The sequence below is a fragment of the Pteronotus mesoamericanus genome, unplaced genomic scaffold, assembly GCF_021234165.1.
Source record: "Pteronotus mesoamericanus isolate MK-2021 breed Mesoamerican mustached bat unplaced genomic scaffold, CSHL_Meso_final scaffold_167, whole genome shotgun sequence".
Taxonomy (NCBI): Eukaryota; Metazoa; Chordata; class Mammalia; order Chiroptera; family Mormoopidae; genus Pteronotus; species Pteronotus mesoamericanus.
The window spans coordinates 9,320,683-9,327,152 of record NW_026555308.1 but is presented as its reverse complement, the minus strand read 5'-3'; the positions used below and the strand labels follow the sequence as shown (position 1 = coordinate 9,327,152).

Here is a 6,470-nt window from a genome sequence, read left to right as displayed (position 1 = left end):
CAACAGGCTTATCTGCAGACATTATTATTCCTCATTTGGCAGAAGGGAAACCTGAGGCACACAGCCAGAATGTGACTTGCCAAGGTCTCAGGGGAAGAAGTGTCAGAGGCAGCGTTTGAGCCTTGCAGTCTAGCTCCAGAAGTTTCACTCCACGCCCACCACAATATACACAAAAACAAAGAGGATGACTGTATAATAGTCAACAAGAGTCACCACCCTGCGGCGGGCCCACAGGCTGTCCATCTCCTCAATTCTTATCAGTACCGGTAAACCGCAGACTGGCTCAGTTTCCAGACACGCTGCTTTCACTGTGATCCTGTGAAGTCTATCTTTTGAGAAAGGCACACCTTCCCCTAGCTGAGCTTGTTTTAGCTCTCTCCCCCCAGCCCCCCCGTATCTCAATAAATTTGTTTTTTTAAAAACCAAATTGCAATATTCTATTGCAAGCCACATCATCATACATCTTCAGAACGTATCTCTAAGCGATAAGAACTCTTTTTTAGGTAACTGCATTTTTATTTAGTTACCGTTTTCACATCTACAAGAAATTAATGATTCTGTGATATCCCCTAAAATCCCATTTTCCCCATTGTTTCCTAAATGTATGGGTAGTGGTTTAAATCAAGCAACAAAATTCATACATTAGATCTGTCTGGTATAGTTCTTAAATTCCTTTTAAGCTATAATGATCCTCTCCTTTTAATTTCCTTGTGTTTTAGTCATTGCAGAAAGTGCAAAATCCTTGCTTATAATCATTGATTTGCTGCTTCATAAATGGCCTCCAGCAGAAACTGGAGTGTTAGTGGGTGAGGGTACAGGGGCTTGGCCCAGCCTCCAGACCCTGTGGAGAGCCTCGTATTTCCACCTTACTGCTTATCTGAAAGGAAGTAAAATTAGGCCGAGGGAGGCACATCAATGTTGGCAGCAACTAAATAGACCCATTTGTCCCTGCTGTCCATCACAAGTGTGTGATTCCCACCCTCAAAGCATATGTGGAATTTGCCCACTTCTCTTTTGAAGAAAGTGGATTGAGGGAGGCGAGGAAGGAAGCAGGGAGACTAATGGAGGATCCCACAGTCCGGGCGAGAGCTGATGGTGGCATAGGATAGGGTACTGGCATTGATGAAGAGGGAACAGCTTCCAGAATATTCTGGAGGTAGAACTGGTCAGGCACACTGGCCGTATGGACACAGAGGGCAAAAGATGGCCAGGGTGCTTTGGATAGCTTTTCTTGCTTGAAAAGCAGCCTTCTTGCCTCAAGGTCATATCTTCAGACCCCTCCTCCGAGCTCCCCGCTGCTGCTGTGGAGATGATACACACAGAATGAGGATGACTCACGCCTCAGCATGGGCCACCAGCACCCTATGCTCAGCCTTCCAAAGAGAATGAGCCAACCAGAGGAAACTGAGGGGCTGGGATAAGGGCTTGGAGGCCAGCATCGGCTGCTTCCAAGGGCATAAGCTCAGACAACTCAGTACCTCTCTGAGACTCAGTTTTCCCATCTGGGCAGTGGGAATACCCATTCCCACCTGGTTGGATTTTGTGAGGAGTTAAATGGTGATTCCTGCTCCTATGCGATGGTCATAGGTGGCCTCAAGGGGGTCAGGTGGGTGTGAGAAGTGGCCAGTAGGGAGGCGGGGCATGATGGGAGATTGGTTTGTAGCTGACCAAGATATGGGGCCAAGCGCATCCCAGCCAGTCCCTGATCCCCCTGGGGGTTAGCCTCTGAGCGCCCTGGTTTATAGGCACCACTGGACTAAAAGATGGAGAAGTGATTGGGGGTGCTGTCCACAGTTCTAAACATGCCCCAGACTGGCTTCTGCAGAGCCTCAGGTTGATCTCTTTATTTCCTTTCCCACTTTGCTGAACATCCTGCATTAAGGAAGAAGCCGCTTAGAAGATGGCTAAGGGCATGGATTTAAATGCTCACTCAGCCCCCTACCTGCTTCGTGATCTTGGGCAAATCCCCAGGACTCAGCTTTAGTCATCTATAAAAGGAGCATAATCATTCCTAGAACCCTCTTTATAAGCTTGTTGTGGGGGTTAGGTGAAGTTAAGTAATTTTCCGAAGGAGAGTTAATATTTGTAAAGTGCTTGGAACCATGCCCAGCACAAATAAATTGGGAGCCTCTTCACGTGTCCTTTGACATGACCTCAGTAGTCTGACAATTTCCTTGATTTCTGGATGACAACATGTTCCAGGTTCATCTTATACATTTTTTTTTAACCTGGAATCAGTCATTTCTCAGAGGAGCCCTATTCTTTTTGGTGATCGATGGCAGTTAAGGACCATAATCAAGACATGGGGGACGTTCATCGCTACTGGGTTGCCATTGCTTCTAGGCTTAAAACTGGGAAAAAACTGACCTTTCTCATTCATATTTAAGATGACAAGGTTTTCGTTAACTTTTTTTGATTTGTTTTTTATCTCTTTTTTCTGACACAGAAAATCTTAGTTCCTGAGAATAGTAATACAGTCTCTTATCTTCTTTTTAAAGAAATTTTATTTATCGATTTTAGAGAAAGAGGGAGAAACATTGATTTGTTGTTCCACTTATTTTTGCATTCATTGGTTGCTTCTTGTAGGTGCCCTGACCAGGGATCAAACCTCAGTGCATAGGGATGATGCTCTAATCAACTGAGCTACCCAGCCAAGGCTTTTATCTTCTTTGTTCTATATTGTGAAGCTAATAGTTTCAACATAACAATACCAGTATAATTACTACCTATAAGATGACTGAGTACAGTTGAAGATTTCATTATGTTTCTGTATCTTTGTGGTTTTGTGGCCTTTAGGATAAAGCCCATTAGGGACGTACAATCAGAATGCTGTTTCAAAATCACTTCCAATAATCTTTTTTAGCTTGGTTGCCAAGTTGACAGTCAGGTTTATTTATTCTTTTTTAATTTTAGTTTTAATTGATTGCTCTTTTGTCTTTACTTTATAATTTTGTAAGCAATTTGCATTTACAAAATAAAAACCTAGAATGAGATACACTTAGAGAAGCTTAGCTTCGATTCCTGTCCTGGTCACTCATTCCTGTTTCTGTCATCTGTTGTCTCCTCGTTATTCATTGCCTCCATCCCACATAAATAACCATTTTTATTAGTTTGTGCTTTACCCTTCCATTGTTTCTTTTTGAAATATAAGCAAATGTGTACACACCCCACACATATTCAGAAGATAGCATACTTTCTATACACAATTGTGCTCCTTGGATTTTGCTTTTTTTTTCCACCTTAACATATTTCCTGGGGATTACTCCAATGCAGTATTGGAAGAGGTTCCCCGTTGCTTTTTATAGCTGCATAGCATTCTTCTCTGCGGCCCTCCACAGTTTATTAAACCAGTTCCTGCTTGGTGGACGTTAGGGTTATTTCCAATCTCTGCTAATACTAGCAACAACAACAGCAACAAAAATCCCGTGTGCATTTTGTATTTTGGGCAGTGTATTTTGGGGGTAGATTCCAAGTTGCTCTAATGGGATTTTTAAAACTTCCTCTTAAGACTCATTAAGTTTTAGGTTCACAGCAAAACGGAGAGGAGCTTATGGTATTTAAAATCATAACTGATACATATTACGCAGGAAGGAGTTGATAGTGCATAACCAGGAGCTCTGCCCTAGTCAGAGCAGTTATTGAGGGTTTTCTGGAAGAGGAGGTGGTCCTGATGAGATCTGAAGGAAAAGTGGGAGGGGAGCAGGTGAAGAGAAGAGGAAGAAGTGTTTCAGGCAGCAGCATGTATTAAGGCCGCGTGGCAGGTGTCAGCACGATCCATTCAAATAGCAGACAGAAAAGGAGGTGAGGGATGGGGGGGTCATGCCTTCCTCTGGGATGAGGGACTTTGGGTGATAACTAGGAGGTAAAATGCACAGAACCTGGTAATTCTATTAGTTGGAATATGGATTTGACTGCCACTTCGGAGACCCAAAGTAACTAGTTTAAAAAAACAAAGAACTGCATTTTTGCTTTTGCGTACTGCCCTGGTGTAGGTGTTCAGGTTCTGGTTTGGCTCCTCCAAGGCTTTAGGAACCCAGGCTTCTACGGCTTTTTTCCTCTGCCATTCCTAAACCATTGCCTTTTTAAAACGGTCTGAATAGATTATCACAAGGTCCTGCACTCTGACTGATAGGAAGGGGAAAGGAGAAGGGAAGGAGAGAGTCGCACCCCTTCCCTTACGGGCACAACTGGAAAGTTGCACACATCACTTTTGCTTACATCCTATTTCCCAGAATTTAATCAGCCAGCCATATCTGGCTGAAAGGGAGGCTGGGAAATGCCTGCAAAAGGGCCCTGTCTGCAGTGACAGTGGGGAGAGGGGTCTTCACGTTGACTCGACAGCTGCTGCCGGGAGGGGCGGGGTTCCGAGCGGGGCAGGCTTCCAGCAGCCCCCGCCCCCGCCCCCGGAGGGCACGCTGCAGTGGGCGGGCTGCAGCTGGGCTCAAGTCCAGGGGCTCTGGTGACGGATGGTTGGGGGTTGGGGGGTAGTCAGTGGAGGACGTGGCTGCCCTGGACGACAGTTGGCTCGACAATGATGGATGGCACGAGGGTGGGGAGGAGCAGGAATCCAGGGAGAACCAGAGGAATTCCAGACCCCAAAAACCCTGCCTATAAAGCTCAGCTAAAGGAGCAGCCTGGTGGCCTGTGTTAGGCACAGAGGGCACTGGGGCGGGGTTAGAATTGGAGATCTTAGGGACTCCCTCCACATCCCATATGAAAGCAACCCTTAAATGGCCCATGGGCTTTGACATCAGGCACTCAAGGTCCAGGCCATGTGACCTTGGACTAGTAACACCCAAGGATTGGTCCTACTGAATCCTTACAACCACCTGGGAAACATTGCTGTTTTCCCAAGCTTGAATATGGAGAAACTGAAGCTTCGGTGGTGTGAAAGGAGCCAAGGTCTGTATCAGAGCAAAGCCTTTCTCGCTTCCCATGAAGCCAAGAGGCCCTCTAAGTAGCACTCAGGAATCCCTTCTTGTGATCGCCATGTCTAACCTGCTTGTCCCAGTTCCTTCATTCATTTGTTTGTTCATTTTTTTTATTCATCTGTCCACCTCCCCAGTAGACTTCTTTCTCTCTGTGGGGTCCTGATTAGGCACTAGGGCTACCTGAGTCCTCAGGCCCTGATATCACAGAGCTCACAGAGCTCACAGTCCCTGTGGGCAGACGGGTCAAAGGCAGCCTATTCCAACCCAGGACCTTGTGGCGAGGAGGTGGTCAGGGATGGCTTCCTGGAGCGGGGTGGAACCTGAGCAGACCTAAAAGACAGCGTGAAGGAGGGACCCACGCTTCTTTGGGCTGGACAGGGAGTGGGAAGGAGAGGTTTTTCAGTGGTGAGGACATTTGAGCTCCATCCTGAAAGACAGGTAGCAGACAGAAGTACAGGCAAGGTCTTTCAACAGCAGAAACAGCATATGCAAAGGCCCAGATGCCAGAATCACCATAAGGTGAGGAGGTGCAGAGGGTTATAGTGAATTTAATATGCAGGAGCCCAGGATGGAAAAGGAAATGGTAAATGACTGGATCAGATACAAGACAGAGCCTGGGTCTAAAAGGTTTGTTCCTTACCTCTCCCCAGGTTTTTTGAGATATAATTGACATATAACATTGCATTCGTTTTAGGTGTACCACATAATGATTTGGTAGTGTATATATTGTGAAATGATCACCACAATAAGTTTAGTTAACATCTGTAACCTCATGCAGTTACACATTTTTTTCTTGTGCTGAGAATTTTTAGATGTACTTTATTAGCAAATATACAATATGGTATTATTAACTGTAATCACCATGCTATACATTACATCCCCATGACTTATTTATCTTGTAACTGGACGTTTGTACCTTTTGGCCACCTTCACCTACTCACACCTCCCTCCCTGCCCCATACTCCTCCCTCCAGCCTCTGGCAATCACCAAGTGAACAGATTCCCTGCATCTGAGTTCAGCTTTTTTAAGAGTCCACATATAGGCAAGATTATACAGTATTTGTCTTTCTCTGTCTGACTTATTTTACTTAGCATAATGTCCTCAAGGCCTGTCTATGTTGCAAATGACAGGGATTTTTCTTTTCTATTAGCAATAATCGTACCTTGGATAAACCTCATTGGCTACAATACTGCCACTGCTCAAAGCTGGAGATTTTTTCTTTTTATGGATGAATAATACTCCATTGTTTGTATGCACCACATTTCCTTTATCCATTCATCCATCCATGGACACTTACATTGTTTCCATGTCTTGACTATTGTGACTAATGCTGTAATGAACATGGAGGTACAAGTATTTCTTCAAGATACTGATTTTATTTCCTTCAGATATATACCCAGAAGTGGAATTACTGGATCACATGGTAATTCTATTTTTAATTTTTTGAGGAATACAGTTTTCCATAGTGGCTGCACCAATTTACAGTCCCACCAACAGTGCCTGAGGGTTTCCTTTTCTCCACATCCTGGCCAACGCTT

General features: G+C 44.9%; 1 pseudogene; it reads right to left on the bottom strand.

The window, feature by feature from the left end:
* Positions 1–5,940: 5,940 nt before the first annotated feature.
* LOC129083971 (uncharacterized) lies at positions 5,941–6,139 on the bottom strand (annotated as a pseudogene).
* Positions 6,140–6,470: the final 331 nt, after the last annotated feature.